Source organism: Pongo abelii, chromosome 12 (genome assembly GCF_028885655.2).
Source record: "Pongo abelii isolate AG06213 chromosome 12, NHGRI_mPonAbe1-v2.0_pri, whole genome shotgun sequence".
Lineage (NCBI taxonomy): Eukaryota > Metazoa > Chordata > Mammalia > Primates > Hominidae > Pongo > Pongo abelii.
Genome location: NC_071997.2, coordinates 60084582 through 60107600, shown reverse-complemented (window position 1 = coordinate 60107600; position 23019 = coordinate 60084582). Strand labels below are relative to the sequence as shown.

General features: G+C 37.3%; 1 protein-coding gene and 1 pseudogene across 4 annotated transcripts in view; one reads left to right on the top strand and one right to left on the bottom strand.

Moving 5' to 3' along the window:
• The window catches only part of EXOC6B (exocyst complex component 6B), a 660637-nt gene that overhangs the window by 96893 nt on the left and 540725 nt on the right, over positions 1-23019 (bottom strand).
• LOC129057673 (small ribosomal subunit protein uS8-like) lies at positions 19190-19573 on the top strand (annotated as a pseudogene).

The window sequence follows — 23019 nt, the reverse complement described above, 5'->3', positions numbered from 1 at the left end:
CAATAAAGCAAGTTCAGCCGCTGTGCCAAGAGGCCACACAGAGTTCAAGGTAACACCTCACAGCCATCAGCAGGTTAATTATAATTTCATTTTCAAACACACCGACTACATGCTTGTTTCAACTCCAAATGACCTTACCTGCTTAATTTTTTTTGGGGGGTGGTGGTCTACATGGAGTAAATTTCTGTCAGCAAAGCTGAGAGGCCACTCAGAGTTCATGGTAACAATTCATATTTGTAACAGGTTGCCCAGACCTAAATCCTCACCTTCAAACATTCCTGAGAGAGCACTTAGTAGCTATGAAGGAAGTAGGGAGTGGGGGATGGAGAAGGAAGAGACATGGAGATAGAGGACGGTGGAAAAGGGAAGGAGAGACACAACACCTGACCTCTGGAGTGTTTTGAGGGGTTCAGTGTCAATGGCCATTTTAGTGAGGTGATTCTGGCTCATGGGGGAAGGGCCTCCACTTTGGGGGTAGTCTTATAGGAGTTTCTAGATACCTGATGACTGCATCACTGCCAGAAACAAAACTGGCTCAAAAGCAGCCTTGTATTAAATTCTTAAGTGATCACAATAGTGGAAGTTTGATTCTGCATGGAAGGGACCTGGGACAAAAGCTGACTTCCTGCTACTCTCTCAATGAGTAGGTATAGAAAAGGAAGTTCTCAGAGAGGTAGGTGTTTTCTCCGGACAAGGGCTCTTTCTCTTATCATTTAGGCTGAAAGAGCCCAGTTAACATCAATGAGAGGAGTCATTTCAGATGTGATTTTTTTACATGTATCATGTGCCAGAATGACAAGTTTTGTAGAAATGCTCTCTAGGACCAACTGACCCATTTTCCTACTTAAAATCTCAAACTAGTGGCCTGAAAGCTTTTTCTCAGGAATGCTTTCTGCTTAACTCATCACTCACACTGTGTGAAGTGAAATGGAAATCTCATTTCCCATTTCACAGAGCTAAGCTGATTTTTGTTTTAATTATTTTTTTTAAATGATATAAATGACTCAACTGCTCATAGTATTAACTTGTTCATTTTGTAAGTTGACTTAAAGAGACCCAAAATAAGTATAGAATCCAATAACATATTTTATTCTTGGCCATCTATTCCTCTTGAAACAATTATGAGTAGTACGGGACCTTACCTCAAGTTGCTTAGAAGTCTTCCCTGGCACTTAAATCACCACCTGGTTGGTCTGAATGTGCTTTCTTACAGCCTGATATGCCTTGTCAATCTTCTTTGATAAAACGACAATTTCTATACTGTTCACTCATTCCTTCTTCAAAGGATCTTTTTGGCAAACAAGTGAGTAGTATAACAGCCCCTTTCACTCTTAAATCTTAACCACAGATTATCTCAATGCTGATTTCCAAATCAGGGAGGTAATTTTTGGTTGCTGCAAGACCATAAAGCATTTAGTTGAGTGCCCTCCCATAAAAGACTGAATGTTTTGTTATTGTTGCTGAATCCAGTGATTTACATTTTTTCAGTTGCAGAGCCTTTCTTCCCCACAAATAAATTTTATTAAAAAGTCCAATATATAAAAATATAGAGTCAAAGCTGCTTATGCAAATTTATGATTTCCAAATTGCAATAATCTTCTGGTTAAACCACCCAGACACCTATCAGCTCAGTCCTTCAACCTTCCTCCATTCCCCCAACTTCTACCACTACAGCATAGAATCACACCCAAGGGAGCTCAATAGAACTACTGGCTTCTATGCAACACAGCTTCAAAGCTAGTAAGATATGGATGTTGGTAATAATTAGAAAGTATGTATTTGTCTTTTTTTTCTTTTTCTGGAGACAGTCACCCATGCTGGAGTGCAGAGTACAGTGGCACAATCTTGGCTGACTGCAACCTTCGCCTGCTGGGTTCAAGCAATTCTTGTGCCTCAGCTTCCTGAGTAGTTGGGATTACAAGCGCCCACCACCAAACCCAGCTAATTTCTTCATATTTCCAGTAGTGATGAGGTTTCACCATGTCAGACAGGCTGGTCTTGAACTCCTGACCTCAAGTGATCCTCCTGCCTCGGCCTCCCAAAGTGCTGGGATTACAGGTGTGAGCCACCACGCCTGGCCAAAAGTAGGTATTTGTAAGTGGCAAATCATTTCACCAAAATTAATTATACCCCATTTTTTTACATAAAATTATCATCTCCATTCTGTAACCCCAGTGGACACTGGCTGTTTTTCACCTTTCTTCCAAGGTTACTAATTTTGCTCAGTTGCAATATATATGTATGAAATAAAAACCAGAAATTGTAAAAATTAAAAAAAATTATCATCTCTTGAAGGCAGGAGCTTTGGCCTGTTCATACGTTCTTCTCATAAGTCACAGCTCATACTAAGCATTCAAAAAATGTTTGCTACATTAAACTCAATAAATACACTATCTGCCTCAGGTAGGAAAAAATTACTTTCAGTGCAGAATTTGTCATTTTGAGTGAGCAGGAATGAAATCTCCTTCTCTTCCTCACTCTGCATTCACCCAGAAATCCTTAGTCATCACAGGGATCATATGAGACTAGTCATCACATCAGACTCTATTCATTGCAGAAACACTCCATTTGACCTTCAACAAGGTGACAACCTCCATGCATCTCAACTTTCCTTAATGAAACGTAGAATGACAATTGAAAGCTGAGGCCTTCAATACAGCATATTTGGTCTCAACTTTCCCACTTATAAATGGCAACAATTAAACTGATCTTTTCCCTTGTCTGACATTCAAAGGAGGTGGTGAGTGTCAAACCAAGGCAAAGAAGTCATTTAACGTCTGCTTTTCATTTTCAGAGAATTGTTCCTTCTCAATCAACAATCAGCCAAATATATATTGATATCCTCTGGGGTCCTAAAAAGAACATTGAACTTGAAGTCAAAACACTGGGGCTCAAATTTAGAATTTGCTACTTAATGGCTGTATGACATTGATTGAGAACACTTTGAGCATCTGTTTCTCATCTCTATAGGTGGCATAATAATTGCTACCTCACAAGATTATTCTTCAGATAAAAAATAGGATTTATGAAAATATCTAGTACTGTTCCTAGTGCATATTTGATTTAGGGCCTCATGTGAGACCCTAGGTACATAAAGGGTTAAAGGAGACATACAAAAGAAATGTATCGACTTTGCAAGTCAATTGCCACAATTTTGAATACTGAGGCAATTTGTATTTAATATCCACAGGGTTCAAGGATACAAGCTCACCTCTAGGGGATTAAAGCTCTGGGATGAGTGTGGAAAAAACTCAGGGCTCTGGGTTTGTTCCAGGGTAAGCCTCAGGATATATTAAATTCAACTAGATTAAGGACACTACTAAGATAAAAGGCAGAATCAGAGCCATATTCAATTTGTAGGGCAAGTATACCAATAGTTGCTCCATGATACCAAAAGGATTTTCATTCCAGTCACCATATCCTTCCCTTCACTATCTCTTCTTTCTTACTCTGTTTCTCTCTTCCTCTTTAGTATTTGAATCAGGGCTATCCTGGAGCTAGAACAGAGAGACTGGATATTCTCAGAAGTGAAGAGTCCTGTGGTCACAGTACTATTTTCCAGTGCTAAGATCTCTTCCCTTATTCCTCTGCTAGGCCTTCTGGAGTTACAAAATCACACTTTAGTTTCCCTTTATGTGACCCAGTCCTTAAATTAGAATTTAAATGGCTAGAGTAGAGGATCAGATGGATTTGAAAATTTGGACCTTGATGCACACAAGAATTGTATAAGGGCCCAAATATTAAAGAATAGCTTTTTTTGTATGTGATAAAACATGATTCTGAGCTACAGACCATATTCTTCACAAAATTTTGATAGCAAAGGAACTCCTACTAAATTTACCTTTCCCTTATGGATCAACATTATTGAAATAGCAGAAAAAGTGTAGATAATTTTTCTTTCTTTTTTATGTTTTTGAGACAAGGTCTGGCTCTACTGCCCAGGCTGGATGGAGTACAATGGTGTGATCTCAGCTCACTGTAACCTCTGCCTCCCAGGCTCAAGCCATGCTACCACCTCAGCCTCCGGAGTAGCTGGGACTACAGACATGCACAACCATACCCAGCTAATAATATTTGTTTTTTTTTTTTTGGAGACAGGGTTTTGCCATGTTGCCCAGGCTGGTCTCGAATTCGTGAGCTCAAGTGATCCACCCACCTCAGCCTCCCAATGTGCTGAGATTATAGGCTAAATTTAGATAACTTTTCTAAAGGTACTGAGCCATTTAGAAACTCATGACTGAGGAATAACAACATCGAACAATGATGGCAACAACAAAAATCTGCTTTACTGAACCCAAGAAATTCTTCTTAAAAATACATTTTTCATTTGTCTCATGGCAAGCATTTATTGAGTACTTAAACTATGTAGGGCCTTAGTCGTTACAACTTCTGGTCTTCATTAATTTTTTTAATCATTCTAGTTCTTCCGTTTTCCTCCTTTCTTTACTTTTATTTCTCTGTTTCATTATCATATTCTTTTTTTGAGAGTCCTATCATAGATCAGTGATGAAGCAGGCATCACTTATGCCTGCTTCATAAATTAATTCAGATATGTTTCAAACACATTAACTCACTACTTTTTCTGCTTCTTTTTACACACCTGTGCCCATAACCCTTTTTTTCTAGAAAATGTCAAGATAACACAGATGTTAGAATTAAGCAAAAAGAAATGACCATTCCCTGTATACCAATATGGGTATAAAAGTTTAAAATGTTAACCTACAAGAATCATTGGACATTAAAATTAAACATAACTTCAGAGATCATTTAATCTAGCCATGCTTAGGAACCCTTGAGGTTTCAAAGTGTTAAAGGTGGTAATGACATCAGTTAGAATTTCCATTTGAAGTCACTAAACAAGTTTTGGGGTATCATGGAGTAATTTGTAGCAGACCAATATTCTATCAAAGACAATTAGAAAAACCAGAGACAAACATTTTAAAAAATAAAAAGGCTGCTTGGAAGCATCAGAGAGTTGCTGAGGCATCCAGGACTTGAGGATACAAGATCTGGAAGAGAAAGGGAGCTCACTGAGATGAATACAAAATTCCACATACCATATATTTTTGGTGTTGAAAGAGAGGCAAAGAAGCTAAGAGAACTTCTGGCAAACTCACAGAGCTGGATAAACAAAAACGAGTTTGATGATGCCAGGGGAGCAAGAGTGCAGAGAAAAGAGAGGAAGAGAAAACAGCCTATTGGCATAGGCCAATGCTAAGCTATAGAGGGCAAAGGGCAGAAAGCCAAGCAGAAAATGGCTAAAAAATAGAGTTATCTGAAGACTCCTAATGCTGACAAGATAAAAATTGGAGTTCAGGTTCCACCTAGAAGGAGACTTGCTAAAATGCTCTATGCTCCCAGTTGGGACACATAAAGGGATACCTATAACAGTCAGTACAAGCAAAATGTAGACTGAACCTTTGTAAAACTACATTGCTGCAAAACTGCATTGCTGCTGCAGAACTACAAAGTTCCTGAATGTATTGAGGTGATGATCCCCTTTACACTAGATGCCTGCCAGAAAATAGAATGAATCTCTCCAGAAGAGAATATCCAGGGCCACTACAATTTTTCATGTCTAATGGCTGGGATTCAGTAAAAAGCTGTCAGACTTACCACGAACAGAGATATGAGAAAAGCAGACAATAGAAACAGTACTACAGGTGAGTGAAATCAGAAATAGACTTTAAAATAGAGAATAAAATACAGAATTTCACCACACAATTGAAATATTTAAAAAATAAATTCTAGGTCGGAAAAAAAAATAGTTAAAACTAAGAATATAGCAGAGAGATTTAAGAACAGATTGGATAGAGGATGAGTAAACTGGAACACTGGTGAGTACAAAATGTCTAGACAGAAGCAAAATCTAGACTGAAGCGGAAAGCAAAACAACATATGTGTGTATACAGTCCTAGTGGAAGATGGAGAATGGGGGAAAAAGACAATTTGAAGATATAATAACTGCAAATTTTCTAAACCGATGAAAGACATCAAGTCATAGGTTCAAGAGGAATCTTAAACCCTACACAGGAAAAACACAAAGAAAACCATGCCAAGGCACATTAGAGTAAAACTGCCAAAAACTGAAGATGAAGAGAACATTCTGGGCAACATAGTGAGACCACATCTCTAAAATAATAAAAATTTTAAATAGACAAATAAGAAAGATACATCATCTTCCAAGAAGCTGCAACAAGACTGACACCTGACTTCATTTTTTAAAATGAGAGAAACCAGAAGACAATGGACTATATCTTTGAATGCTAAAAGAAAATAATTGGAAGATGGCCAAATAGGAACAGCTCCAGTCTACAGCTCCCAGGATGAGCGACGCAGAAGAAGGGTGATTTCTGCATTTCCATCTGAGGTACCGGGTTCATCTCACTAGGGAGTGCCAGACAGTGGGTGCAGGACAGTGGGTGCAGCACACCGTGCGCGAGCCGAAGCAGGGCGAGGCATTGCCTCACTCGGGAAGCGCAGGGGGTCAGGGAGTTCCCTTTCCAGGTCAAGGAAAGGGGTGACAGACGGCACCTGGAAAATCAGGTCACTCCCACCCGAATACTGTGCTTTTTCAACGGGCTTAGGAAACGGCGCACCAGGAGAGTATATCCCGCACCTGGCTCGGAGGGTCCTACGCCCACGGAGTCTCGCTGATTGCTAGCACAGCAGTCTGAGATAAAACTGCAAGGCGGAAATGAGGCTGGGGGAGGGGCGCCCGCCATTGCCCAGGCTCGCTTAGGTAAACAAAGCAGCTGGGAATCTCGAACTGGGTGGAGCCCACCACAGCTCAAGGAGGCCTGCCTGCCTCTGTAGGCTCCACCTCTGGGGGCAGGGCACAGACAAACAAAAAGACAGCAGTAACCTCTGCAGACTTAAATGTCCTGTCTGACAGGTTTGAAGAGAGCAGTGGTTCTCCCAGCACACAGCTGGAGATCTGAGAATGGGCAGACTGCCTCCTCAAGTGGGTCCCTGACCCCTGACCCCCGAGCAACCTAAGTAGGAGGCACCCCCCAGTAGGTGCAGACTGACACCTCACACGGCTGGGTACTCCTCTGAGACAAAACTTCCAGAGGAACAATCAGACAGCAGCATTTGCGGTTCATGAAAATCCGCGGTTCTGCAGACACCACTGCTGATACCCAGGCAAACAGGGTCTGGAGTGGACCTCTAGCAAACTCCAACAGACCTGCAGCTGAGGGTCCTGTCTGTTATAGGAAAACTAACAAACAGAAAGGACATCCACACCAAAAACCCATCTGTACATCACCATCATCAAAGACCAAAAGTAGATAAAACCACAAAGATGGGGAAAAAACAGAGCAGAAAAACTGGAAACTCTAAAAAGCAGAGCGCCTCTCCTCTTCCAAAGGAACGCGGTTCCTCACCAGCAACGGAACAAAGCTGGACGGAGAATGACTTTGACGAGTTGAGAGAAGAAGGCTTCAGATGATCAAACTACTCCGAGCTACAGGAGGAAATTCAAACCAAAGGCAAAGAAGTTGAAAACTTTGAAAAAACTTTAGATGAATGTGTAACTAGAATAACCAACACAGAGAAGTGCTTAAAGGAGCTGATGGAGCTGAAAGCCGAGGCTCGAGAACTACGTGAAGAATGCAAAAGCCTCAGGAGCCGATGCGATCAACTGGAAGAAAGTGATGGAAGATGAAATGAATGAAATGAAGCGAGAAGGGAAGTTTAGAGAAAAAAGAATAAAAAGAATAAAAAAGAATAAAAAGAAACAAACAAAGCCTCCAAGAAATATGGGACTATGTGAAAAGACCAAATCTGCGTCCGATTGGTGTACCTGAAAGTGACGGGGAGAATGAAACCAAGTTGGAAAACACTCTGCAGGATATTATCCAGGAGAACTTCCCCAATCTAGCAAGGCAGGCCAACATTCAGATTCAGGAAATACAGAGAACGCCACAAAGATACTCTTCGAGAAGAGCAACTCCAAGTCACATAATTGTCAGATTCACCAAAGTTGAAATGAAGGAAAAAATGTTAAGGGCAGCAAGAGAGAAAGGTCAGGTTACCCACAAAGGGAAGCCCATCAGACTAACTGCGGATCTCTCGGCAGAAACTCTACAAGCCAGAAGAGAGTGGGGGCCAATATTCAACATTTTTAAAGAAAAGAATTTTCAACCAAGAATTTCATATCCAGCCACACTAAGCTTCATAAGTGAAGGAGAAATAAAATCCTTTACAGACAAGCAAATGCTAAGAGATTTTGTCACCACCAGGCCTGCCCTAAAAGAGCTCCGGAAGGAAGCACTAAACATGGAAAGGAACAACCGGTACCAGCCACTGCAAAATCATGCCAAAATATAAAGACCATCGAGACTAGGAAGAAACTGCATCAACTAACGAGCAAAATAACCAGCTAACATCATAATGACAGGATCAAATCCACACGTAACAATATTAATTTTAAATGTAAATGGACTAAATGCTCCCAATTAAAAGACACAGACTGGCAAATTGGATAAAGAGTCAAGACCCATCAGTGTGCTGTATTCAGGAAACCCATCTCACGTGCAGAGACACGAATAGGCTCAAAATGAAAGGATGGAGGAAGATCTACCAAGCAAATGGAAAACAAAAAAAGGCAGGGGTTGCAATCCTAGTCTCTGATAAAACAGAGTTTAAACCAACAAAGATCAAAAGAGACAAAGAAGGCCATTACAGAATGGCAAAGGGATCAATTCAACAAGAAGAGCTAACTATCCTAAATATATATGCACCCAATACAGGAGCACCCAGATTCATAAAGCAAGTCCTGAGTGACCTACAAAGAGACTTACACTCCCACACAATAATAATGGGAGACTTTAACACCCCACTGTCAACATTAGACAGATCAACGAGACAGAAAGTTAACAAGGATACCCAGGAATTAAACTCAGCTCTGCACCAAGCGGACCTAATAGACATCTACAGAACTCTCCACCCCAAATCAACAGAATATACATTCTTTTCAGCACCACACCACACCTATTCCAAAATTTACCACATAGTTGGAAGTAAAGCTCTCCTCAGCAAATGTAAAAGAACAGAAATTATAACAAACTGTCTCTCAGACCACAGTGCAGTCAAACTAGAACTCAGGATTAAGAAACTCACTCAAAACCGCTCAACTAAATGGAAACTGAACAACCTGCTCCTGAATGACTACTGGGTACATAACGAAATGAAGGCAGAAATAAAGATGTTCTTTGAAACCAACGAGAACAAAGGCACAACATACCAGAATCTCTGGGACACATTCAAAGCAGTGTGTTGAGGGAAATTTATAGCACTAAATGCCCACAAGAGAAAGCAGGAAAGATTCAAAATGGACACTCTAACATCACAATTAAAAGAACTAGAAAAGCAAGAGCAAACACATTCAAAAGCTAGCAGAAGGCAAGAAATAACTAAAATCAGAGCAGAACTGAAGGAAATAGAGACACAAAAAACCCTTCAAAAAATTAATGAATCCAGGAGCTGGTTTTTTGAAAGGATCAACAAAATTGATAGACCGCTAGCAAGACTAATAAAGAAAAAAAGAGAGAAGAATCAAATAGACGCAATAAAAAATGATAAAGGGGATATCACCACCGATCCCACAGAAATACAAACTACCATCAGAGAATACTACAAACACCTCTACGCAAATAAACTAGAAAATCTAGAAGAAATGGATAAATTCCTCGACACATACACTCTCCCAAGACTAAACCAGGAAGTAGTTGAATCTCTGAATAGAACAATAACAGGATCTGAAATTGTGGCAATAATCAATAGCTTACCAACCAAAAAGAGTCCAGGACCAGATGGATTCACAGCCGAATTCTACCAGAGGTACAAGGAGGAACTGGTACCATTCCTTCTGAAACTATTCCAATCAATAGAAAAAGAGGGAATCCTCCCTAACTCATTTTATGAGGCCAGCATCATCCTGATACCAAAGCCAGGCAGAGACACAACCAAAAAGAGAATTTTAGACCAATATCCTTGATGAACATTGATGCAAAAATCCTCAATAAAATACTGGCATACGGAATCCAGCAGCACATCAAAAAGCTTATCCACCATGATCAAGTGGGCTTCATCCCTGGGATGCAAGCCTGGTTCAATATACGCAAATCAATAAATATAATCCAGCATATAAACAGAACCAAAGACAAAAACCACATGATTATCTCAATAGATGCAGAAAAGGCCTTTGACAAAATTCAACAACACTTCATGCTAAAAACTCTCAATAAATTAGGTATTGATGGGATGTATCTCAAAATAATAAGAGCTATCTATGACAAACCCACAGCCAATATCATACTGAATGGGCAAAAACTGGAAGCATTCCCTTTGAAAACTGGCACAAGACAGGGATGCCCTCTCTCACCACTCCTATTCAACATAGTGTTGGAAGTTCTGGCCAGGGCAATTAGGCAGGAGAAGGAAATAAAGGGTATTCAATTAGGAAAAGAGGAAGTCAAATTGTCCCTGTTTGCAGATGACATGATTGTATATCTAGAAAACCCCATCGTCTCAGCCCAAAATCTCCTTAAGCTGATAGGCAACTTCAGCAAAGTCTCAGGATACAAAATCAATGTACAAAAATCACAAGCATTTTTATACACCAATAACAGACAAACAGAGAGCCAAATCATGAGTGAACTCCCATTCACAATTGCTTCAAAGAGAATAAAATACTTAGGAATCCAACTTACAAGGGACGTGAAGGACTTCTTCAAGGAGAACTACAAACCACTGCTCAATGAAATAAAAGAGGATACAAAGAAATGGAAGAACATTCCATGCTCATGGGTAGGAAGAATCAACATCGTGAAAATGGCCATACTGCCCAAGGTAATTTATAGATTCATTGCCAGCCCCATCAAGCTACCAATGACTTTCTTCACAGAATTGGAAAAAACTACTTTAAAGTTCATATGGAACCGAAAAAGAGCCCGCATTGCCAAGTCAATCCTAAGCCAAAAGAACAAAGCTGGAGGCATCACACTACCTGACTTCAAACTATACTACAAGGCTACAGTAACCAAAACAGCATGGTACTGGTACCAAAACAGAGATATAGATCAATGGAACAGAATAGAGCCCTCAGAAATAACGCCGCATATCTACAACTATCTGATCTTTGACAAACCTGAGAAAAACAAGCAACGGGGAAAGGATTGCCTATTTAATAAATGGTGCTGGGAAAACTGGCTAGCCATATGTAGAAAGCTGAAACTGGATCCCTTCCTTACACCTTATACAAAAATCAATTCAAGATGGATTAAAGACTTAAACGTTAGACCTAAAAACCATAAAAACCCTAGAAGAAAACCTAGGCATTACCATTCAGGACATAGGCATGGGCAAGGACTTCATGTCTAAAACACCAAAAGCAATGGCAACAAAAGCCAAAATTGACAAATGGGATCTCATTAAACTAAAGAGCTTCTGCACAGCAAAAGAAACTACCATCAGAGTGAACAGGCAACCTACAAAGTGGGAGAAAATTTTCGCAACCTACTCATCTGACAAGGGGCTAATATCCAGAATCTACAATGAACTCAAATTTTCAAGAAAAAAACAAACAACCCCATCAAAAAGTGGGCGAAGGACATGAACAGACACTTCTCAAAAGAAGACATTTATGCAGCCAAAAGACACATGAAAAAATGCTCAGCATCACTGGCCATCAGAGAAATGCAAATCAAAACCGCAATGAGATACCATCTCACACCAGTTAGAATGGCGATCATTAAAAAGTCAGGAGACAACAGGTGCTGGAGAGGATGTGGAGAAATAGGAACACTTTTACACTGTTGGTGGGACTGTAAACTAGTTCAACCATTGTGGAAGTCAGTGTGGTGATTCCTCAGGGATCTAGAACTAGAAATACCATTTGACCCAGCCATCCCATTACTGGGTATATACCCAAAGGACTATAAATCATGCTGCTATAAAGACACATGCACACGTATGTTTATTGCGGCACTATTCAAAGTAGCAAAGACTTGGAACCAACCCAAATGTCCAACAACGATAGACTGGATTAAGAAAATGTGGCACATATACACCATGGAATACTATGCAGCCATAAAAAATGATGAGTTCATGTCCTTTGTAGGGACATGGATGAAATTGGAAATCATCATTCTCAGTAAGCTATTGCAAGGACAAAAAACCAAACACTGCATGTTCTCACTCATAGATGGGAATTGAACAATGAGAACACATGGACACAGGAAGGGGAACATCACACTCTGGAGACTGTTGTGGGGTAGGGGGAGGGGGAGGGATAGCATTAGGAGATATACCTAATGCTAAGTGACGAGTTAATGGGTGCAGCACACCAGCATGGCACATGTATACATATGTAACTAACCTGCACATTGTGCACATGTACCCTAATACTTAAAGTATAATAATAAAAAAAGAAAGAAAATAATTGGCAACTTAGAATTCAATACCCAAGGAAAATGTTCTTCAATAATGAAGCCCTCCTCACCCCCTGCCAACAAAAAGACTTTTCCAGGCAAACAAAACCTGAGATAATTCAACATCTGTAGGCCTACACTAAAATAAATATTTTTTATTTATGAAAAGCAACAAAAGGGTAAATAGATGGATACATGTAAATAAATATTGTCTATACTAAAAATAATACTAATGATCTTTGGGATTTAAAATATGAAGTCAAAATGCACAATAGCAGCAATAAAAATGTAGGAATGGAATACATTGAATTAAAGTAGTCTAAAGTTGAAGATTTTCTGGGATTTGTTACAATTATATTAGACTAATAAGAATGATTGTTGTAGAGTTCAGGATAACCAGTAAAAGGATAAAAGATAGTATAATTAACAGGCTAATAGAAAATAAAAGTAGAGCAATCAAATATAATTACTGTTTTAAAAGACAGGAAAGGAGGAAAAAGTTAAAAAAAAAAAAGAAAGGGAGAAACAGAAGTAGAAAACAGAAAGTATAAGAGTATATTTAAATACCAGTGTATCCGTAATTAATGTAAATGCAAATTAACTAAATACTCCAATTAAAAAGCAGACCTTATTAGAACAAAGAAGCACTCTCCACGCTGCTCATTAGAGCATACCTTAAAAATAACAATCTTGAAAAATTGAAAAGAAAATGATGGAAAAATACATATCATGCAAATACTAGCCAAAATGAAAGCTGGCATGACTATACTAACATCAGACAAAGTAGACCCTTGGGCAAGAAGCATTAAAAAAGGAATATCATAATGTTAAAAGAGTTGATCTGCGCAGAAGATGCAACAATCCTAGTAACATAGCATTAATATATGTTAAGAAAAAATGGCAGGACTAACAGGAGAAATAAACTCATAATCATAATTTGAGAGTTGCATACCTCTCTTGATAACTGACAAAACAATTAGAACAAACTAAAAAATCATTAGAGATATAGAAAACTTGCCTATCATGATTAACAAACTTGATTTAATTGATGTCTATAGAACACTACACCCAATAACTGCATAAAACATCTTTTAAAGGACACATAAGACATTTACCAAAATATGCCATATGCTAAGCCAAAAGGTTGAACAATCTTCAAACGACTAGGAATAATTCCATTATGTTTTCTAACCACAGTAAAATCAAGCTAGAAATCAATACAAAAAGACAGCTGTAGGGACTTCGGTTTTCAGATCTGTATGAGAGGAGCTTGGAAGTCACCACTCCATTCTAACAAGTAAAAGCTGAACAAACTGAAAAATCAACAATTCCTAGATTTGTAAAAGAAGCAAGAGCACAGGGTAAACTGCTGCCTCTCAAATTGGAAGGACAGATAGATAAAGAGAGTCACAACATACTGGAAGCAGAAACCTCTATGGGAACCAGTGCTGCAGTAGGAAAACATGAACTATAGTTGAGGAATTGCCGAAGGCTAGGATTGGACAAGTCTAGAGTTAAAAGTTCCAGGAGAACCCAGCCATGGAGGAGTGGGTGGAGGGGCATGATTTTGTGAGTTTTAACTCTAGGAGGTTGGCCAGATTCTCACAGTAAATATCAAAAAAAAAATTCTTCTGAGTCTCAGCAGGGGGAGGGGTAAAGGAACCATTCCTCTGTATTTCTTAACAAGGTCTGCCCCAGGAGAAACTAGTTAACCAAACCCTAACCTAATCCCTAACCTACTGTGATTTTATCAAAGCCTAACTGACCTGGGGGAGGGGAAATAACCCAATTATAGCCAGCTATAATACTCCATGTGGAAGAAATATTGTGAACAACTTTTTGCCCACAAATTTGATAACCTAGATTAAATGGATCAATTGCGTGAAAAACACAGTCTGACAAAACTCACACAAGAAGAAGTGGTCAATCTGAAAAAGCATATAAATATTATAGAAATTGAACCAACAATTATAACCTCCTAAAACAGAAAGCCCCAAGTACAGATGGGTTCACTGGTGAATTATACCAAATATTTAAGGACAAAATTATAGGAATTATTTACAAAATCTTTCAAAACACAGAAGTAGAAGGATACTTCCTAATTTGTTTTATGAGGCCAGCATTACCCTAATATCAAGTCTTGCCAAAGATATTACGAGAAAACTACAGATCAATATCACTCATAAACATAGATGCAAACATCCTCAACAAAATATTAGCAAATCAAATCCAACAATGTATAAAAGAATTGTATACCATAACTAAGTGGGATTTATCCCAGGTATGCAAGGTTGGACTAACATTTGAAAATAAATCAATGTAATCCATTATATCGATGGGCTAAGAAAGAAAAATTACACAAACATATCAACAGATACAGAAAAAGTATTTGACAAAATCCAACACTATTCACGATAAAAACACCCTCAACACAGTAGGAAAAGTTTATCAATTTGATAAAGAACATCTACAAAAAACCTACAGCTAACATCATACTAAATGATGAGAAACTATAAGCTTTCCTACTAAGATCAAGATCAAGAACAAACTTTCCTACTAAGATCAAAACCACTCCTTTTCAACATATTATTGGAAGTCCTAGCTAATGCAATAAGACAAAAAAGGAAATAAAACGCATACTAATTGAAAGAGAAGAAAGAAAACTGTCTTTTTTTCTTTTGTAGAAGACATGATTTTCTATAGAAAATCCAAAAGAACTGACAAAATTTCCTGGGACTAATAAGTGATTACAGCAAGGTTGCAGGATACAAGGTTAATATACAAAAATTATTCACTTTCCTATATACCACCAATGAACAAGTGGAATTTGCAATTAAAAGCAAAATGTCATTTATATAAGCACCCCCAGAATGAAATGCTTAGGTATAAATCTAACAAAATATGTCATCAAGATCTACATGAGAAAAACTATGAAACTCTGATAAAAAAATCAAAGAATAACAAATAAATGAGTTTTTCATATTCATGGATAGGAAGACAATATTGTCAAGGTATCAGTTCTTTCCGACTTGATCTATAGATTCAATGCAATCCCAATATAAACCCCAGTAAATTTTTCTATGGATGTTGATAAACTGATTCTAAAGTTTATATGAAGAGGCAATATACCCAGAATAGCCAACACAATATCAAAGAAGAACAAAGTCAGACTTTGTTCACTATCAGACTTCAAGACTTACTATAAAGCTATAGTAATCAAGGCAGTGTGGTATTGGTGAATGACTAGGCAAATAGATCAAAGCAACAAAACAGAAAGCACGGAAACAGACCCACATAAATATAGTCAGAAAAATATATTAAAAAAAGATAGACCCCTGACAAGCAAAGGCAAAACAATGGAACAAAGATGTTCTTTTCGACAAATGTGCTGGAACAACTGTACAACCACATGAACGAAAGAAAAGAATCTAGACACAAACTCACAGCTTTCAAAAAAATAAACTACAAATGCATCACAGAAATAAATGTAAAATACAAAACTATAAAGCTCATAGAAGATAACATAAGAGAAAATCTAGATAACCTTGGAATTAGCAATGACTTCTTTTTAGATATGACTCTAAAGGCACAATCCATGAAATAAAATATTTATAAGCTGGACTTCATTAAAATTAAAAATTTCTGCTCTGTAAAAGACACTCAAAAGAATACAAAGATAAGCCACAGACTGGGAGAAAATATTTGCAAAAGACACATCTGATAAGGGACTATTATCCAAAAGATACAAAGAACTCTTAAAGTGCACAATAAAAAAACAAACAATCCAATTAAAAAATGGAGCAAAGATCTTAACAGATACCTCACTGAAGAAGATATCACGGCATCAAATAAGCATATTAAAAAGACGATTCACATCATATGTCCTCAGGGAAATGCAAATTAAAACAATAAGGAGATACCACTATACACCTACTAGAATGGCCAAAATCCAGGACACTGCTAAACACCAAATGCTGGTGAGAATGTAGAACAACAGGAACTCTCACTTATTGTTGGTGAAAATGCAAAATGGTATAGTCACTTTGGAAGACAAATAGTTTGGTGGTTTCTTACAAAACTAAACATACTCTCACCATATGATCCAGCAATTATACTCCCTGATATTTTCCCAAAGGAATTGAAAACTTATATTCACACAAAAATCTGCACATGAATGTTTATAGCAACTACAGTCATAATTGCTAAAACTTGGAAGCAATCAAGATATCCTTCAGTAGGTGAATGGATAAATGAATGTGGTAAATCCAGACAATGAAATATTATTCAGCACATTAAGAAGAAATGGGCCATTAAGCCATGAAAAATTACGGAGGAAATTTAAATGCATATTACTAAGTTAAAGAAGCCAGTCTAATAAAGGTTACATACTACATGATTCCAACTACATGACATCTTGGAAAAGGCACAATGAGGGGGACAATAAAAAGATTAGTGGCTGCCAGGGGTTGGGGGAACAAGGGAATGAAGAGGTGGAGTACAGAGGATTTTAGGGCATCAAAAATACTACGTATGATACTATAATGATGGATACTTGTCATTAGATATTTGTCCAAATCAATAGAATATACAACATCAAGAGTGAGCCCTCATGCAAATTACCAATTTTGGGTGATAATGATATGTCAGTGTATGTTTATCACATGTAACATACCACTCTGGGGGGAATATGAATAATGAGGGAGGCTATGCATGTAGAAGGGGCAAGAAGGACCTAGGACATCTCTGTATATTCCTCTTAATTTTGTGGTAAAATTAAAATTGCTGTAAAAATATGAAGTCCTTTTTAAAAAAAGATACCTAGCAAATTCAAAAACAGAAAAGAGTACCCTACTAAATTACTCATGTTTCAAGAAGAAATTAAAACGGAAATTAGAAAATATTTTGCGTTGAAGGCTAAAAAGAAAAACATATCAAGATCAGTGGGGTAAAGCTAAAAATGTGTCTCAGGAAAATGTATTGCTTTAAATGCACACATTAAAAAATAAAGACTGAAAAAGAAGAATTATGGATCTAGGTATGCATCTCAAGAAGTTAAAGAATAGCAAACTACTATTGCTGCTGCTGCTACTGCTAATAGAAAAAAAATCAGAAATAGAATATAAATGTAGGCCGGGCGTGGTGGTCAAGCCTGTAATCCCAGCACTTTGGGAGGCCGAGGTGGGCAGATCATGAGGTCAGGAGATTGAGACCATCCTGGCTAACACGATGAAACCCCGTCTCTACTAAAAATACAAAAAAAATTAGCCGGGCGTGGTGTCAGGCACCTGTAGTCCCAGCTACTTGGGAGGCTGAGGCAGGAGAATGGCGTGAACCCGGGAGGTGGAGTTTGCAGTGAGCAGAGATGGCGCCACTACACTCCAGCCTGGCCAACAGAGTGAGACTTCATCTCAAAATAAATAAATAAATAAAATAAAATAAAGTAAAAAAATAAAGAATATAAATCCAAAGTGGAATCAACAAAGGCAAAGAAATGCTTCTTTGAAAAGACTTGTAAAAATGATAAACCTCCATCAATAATGTGAAGAAAAAAGAAAGAAGGCACAAATAACCAATAGTAGGAATGAAAAAGGGCATATAACTGCAGATCCTACAGATATTAAAAATATAACGAAAGAATATTATGAATGACTTTATGCCAACAGATTTGGAAATTTAGATGAAACAGGCAAATTCCTAGAAAACACAATTTACCACAACTGATATAAGAATAAACAGAAGATCTGACTATTCACTTATGTATTAATTAAGTCCATAATTAATAAACTTCCCATAAAGAAATTTCCTGGTCCATATAATTTTACTGGTGAATCTTTATAACACTGAAGAAAGAAGTAAAGCCAATCTTACATAAATTCTTCCTCAGAAATAAAATTAAGGAATACTTCCAATTTATTTTTATTAGACTTGTATAACTTTGATTCTAAAACCTGAAAAGGCTATTTTATGCAAGGAAATCCAATAGAAAATTTGGCAAAGGACATGAAATGGTACTTCAAAAATAAGGTATCAAAATGGCCAATTAACATATGAAAGGTTGCTCAACATCATTAGTATTAGGGAAATAGAAAATAAACTTACAATGAGATACCATACACATTCACTAAGATGGCTAAAAATAAAATACCAATATAATACCATGTGTTTTGGGGATATGGAAGAACTTGAGTTATCTTTGCTCTTGGTATAAACTGATTACAATCACTTTGAAAAACTATTATTAGCTACATACATAGATTCCATGACATACATAGACTCTATGACCCGCAACTGCAATCCTAGGTATATACCCAACAGAAATGAGTACACTAAAAGATATATACAAGACTGTTCACAGCAGCACTATTTGTAAAAAGAAAAAAAAGAAAAAACGACAAAAAAACTCAATCTGTAACAACCCAAATGTCCATCAACAATCAAATAGAGATCAATATAACAAAGTATGTCATAGTCATATAATATAATACTTTACAGCAATGAGAAAGAATAAACTGCTTCATACAACAGTTTGGATGACTCATCAATATAATGTTTAATGAAAGAAGCTAGACACATAAGAGTAAATACTATATAATCCCACTAGATACTACGTAATCCCACTCATATAAAGTATAAAACTGGCCAACTAATCAATCTGATAGAAATTATATATCTATCTATCTATCTATCTATCTATATATAGATAGATAGATAGATAGATAGATAGATAGATAAACTCATTCCGTGCCACCAAAATGGTACACATGAATGTCCTGGATGATGCTTCTAACAGCATCAACAATGCTGAAGAGAGGCAAATGCCACGTTCTCATTAGGCTGTGCTCCAAAGTCATTGTCCAGTTTCTAACTGTGTTGCTGAAGCATGGTTACATTGGTGAATTTAAAATCATTGAAAATCACAGAGCTGGGAAAATTATTGTGAACCTCACAAGCAGGCTAAACAAGTGTGGAGTTATCAGCCCCAGATTTGCTGTGCAACTCAAAGATCTAGAAAAATGGCAGAATAATAATCCCGCCAGTTTAGTTTCATTGTATTGACAACCTCAGCTGGTATCACGGACCATGAAGAAGCAAGATGAAAACACACAGGAGGGGAAATCCTGGGATTCTTTTTCTAGAGATGCAATACATATTTACAAATAAAATGGCTCATGGGCCAAAAAAAAAGAGAAATATACATATTAATTACTTCTGGCTGTGAGGCATTGGAACTGGAAGCAGGAACAAGGGGCCTTTGAGGGATGTCGGTAATATTCTCTATTTTGATCAGAGTTTCATGAGTATATTCACTTTGTGAAAATGCATGAAGCCATATAATTATGATTTATAGATCTTTCTGTTCTATAATAAAATGTTTACTTCAAAATGTCAATAAATAGAATATTTACTTTCCCTCTTTAAATATATACTGCTGGAGATCCTCTAAGTGAATACAGATTAAGTCATGAGTAGCAGCCAGTGGATCAGAAAGCTGTACTCATGATCCAGTCACTGGGTTGGTATTCCACTCAGCTGAAAACAGCTGCATGCTGTGAGTGTGTGTCTGTGTGTGTATGTGTGTGTGTATTTTTTAACTATTATAAAATTTGAAAATGTTCTCATTTTTGCTCATTGTGATGGTTAATTTTATGTATCAACTTTACTGAGCCACAGAATGCCCAGATATTTTGTCAAACATTATTCTGGGTGTCTCTGTGAGGGTATTTCTAGATGAGATTCACACCTGAATTGGTAGACTGAGTAAAGAAGATTGCCAGCCAGGTACAGTGGCTCATGCCTGTAGTACCTATAGTCCCTGAGGCTGAGGTGGGAGGGCCCAGAAGATCGAGCCTGCAGTGAGCTATGATCACACCATTGCACTTCAGCCTGGGTAACAAAGTGAGACCTCATCTCTAAAGAAAAGGTAGATTGTGCTCTCTAATGTGGATGGGCCTCACCTAATCAGTTGAAGGCCTGAAAAAAACCAAAAAGTTGACTTTTCTGTGAGAAATTCCTCCTGCTTGACTACCTCTGAGCTGAGACATCAGTTTTTATTTGCCTTTGGACTCGAACCAAACCATTCACTTTTCCTGGGTCTCAAGCCTGCTGGCATTTGGACTAGAACTACACCATTGGCTCTCCTGGTTCTCAGGTCTTTGAACTTGAACTGTAATTACATTAGTGGCTCTGCTGGGTCTCCAGCCTGCCAACTGCATATCTTGGAACTTGTCAGCCTCCATTATCATGTGAGCCAATTCCTTGTTAATCTGTATGTGTGTGTGTATACAAATTTATATAGATATATATTACACATCTTTTATAGACTCTTGGTTCTGTTCCTCCAGAGAACCATGACTAATACACTCACATATTACCTACATTTTGTCCATAATAGATGATGTTGAAGGCAGAAAACATAAAGAAAAGTAAAACATAAAAATAAATGAAGACCACAAGAATAATTACAATTTTTCAAATAAGTCTCGAAGATGATCTTCAACAAAATTTGTCATTACGCTTACTGATCAGAATCCTTATAATATACATAAAAATATACTTAGTCTTTTAAAAACTGATACTTAACATAAAATGTTTGTATTCATATGACTTTTTATTTACTGGGATTTAACATTATTCATATTGAGACTATTATTTTTAGAGAAATACTTGTACTTACTAGCATGAAATACTTTTATTTTATTTAGAAACCAAACTTGAAAACTATAAAAAAAAGTTTTTAATAGTCACGATTAAAAACTTCAGACAACAGGTTATATAAGTTGATTGATTTGGATCTGTATTTGGATGTATATTTGATTTCCAAACAATTCAATAAAACATTACAGTTAGAATATCCAAAAATTATGTTTTCTCATATAATTAGCTTAAAAATCTATTTTATATGGGAAAAGATGAAATGTATTTAATTGAAATGTATGAATATTATATTGAAATCAAATATGCAATCTTTAATAATATGAAAAATCTGAATTTTTCTTTAGTTTGCTTCTTTATCATATATCATTAAAGAATGACATTATCTTTTAAGTTCCAGAGAGGACTGATAATGAGATTACAATTACTGTAAATTCCATAGCTCATAAATGTTTGAAAATGTTAATTTAGTATAATTTCTATCCCCAGCTTTTATAGACAAAGAAACTGAGGCTAGAGCAGTTAGACAATTTGACCAAGGATATATTTTTAGTTTGTGGCAGAGTCAGAGTAAACGTGCAAGTTTCTTGACTGTTGATCCAGTGCTCTCTGCAGCAGCACAAGATATCTGTCTTTTCTGCACGATGAGTCATTTTCTTAGCTCCACAACTGATTTTTCACATGCACAAAAGAACCTGGTCAACTATAGCTATTAAAAGGTTGCCATGTCTGACTGAGAAATTCACAAATATAAGGGATCTTTACATTCTCCTCCACCTTCAATAAATTTGGCTTTCATCAGTTAATGTCTGAAAACATCTTTGGATAACTTTCAGTAGAAAAACAATACATCAGGAATCTCAGTGGCTGAGAAGGGAGAGCTTTTCCAGCTTTCATAAACAAAACTTCAGTGACAGCCTCTTTTAGGTTTTGGATGTAATTTTCCTAACTGATGTTTTCACTGTGGTGTCCCTTGGTTGTTTTCCACTCATTAGCTAATTTTGAGGGAAACCATATTTATGTTGATGCCACATCAGTGTGAAAAACTGATCAAATAAAGTAGAACTCTGCAGTCTCTCACTGAGAAAAGCTGGAATCAAGTCACAATTCACATGTGAATGAGGTAAAGACAAGGTACATCTACAAGAATACTATTGTCCTGCTTCTGGTTTAAATGATTAGTAGCTAATGACACAGGCTCAAGGAACTTCCCACTGAAATATTCATAAAAATTTAAAGAAAAAGTTAAAACGCATAACAGTGCAAAACTCTAAAATGGATGGTTAACCTATTGCCAGGATTGAAAAGGATTTTCACACTAACAAGAATGGAACAGATTTGAGAATCACAATCAAAGGTTAATACACAACAGACTCACCAGTTTTCTCCATTCTTACCCCTGGCTCAGTAACCAGGCTCTGTAACAGTGTTTTCTAACCTTGGGCAATTTTCTGAAAACACAGATTCCTTGGCTCAATTTCTAGAGATCCTGATTCCATAGGTATCCGATGGTGGTGACAGTGGTGGCAGGAGGATTCAGAAGTAAGAGTGTGTGTGTGTGTGTGTGTGTTTGTGTGTATACCTTAAAAACTCCATTAAGTGAATCTGAAGATCTACCAGGTTTCATAACTACTGGTCTATATCAATCCATAAAATTGAGTAGCTGTCCCTCTGTTGCATAGTTCCTGCTTTTTTAAAATATAATTTTCTGTTCTGAAATAGGCTCACAAGTAGTTGCAGAAGTAGCACAGAGTGTCTGTATATCCTTCAGGGAGGTTCCCCTGATGATAATACCTCATATAATCACAGGACATTGCCAAAAACCAGTTAACTGATGGTTGGTACAGTGCTAGGAATTCAGATACAGACCTTGTTTGATTTCACCTGTTTTTACGTGCACCCTTTGTGTGTGTGTGTGTGTGTGTGTGTG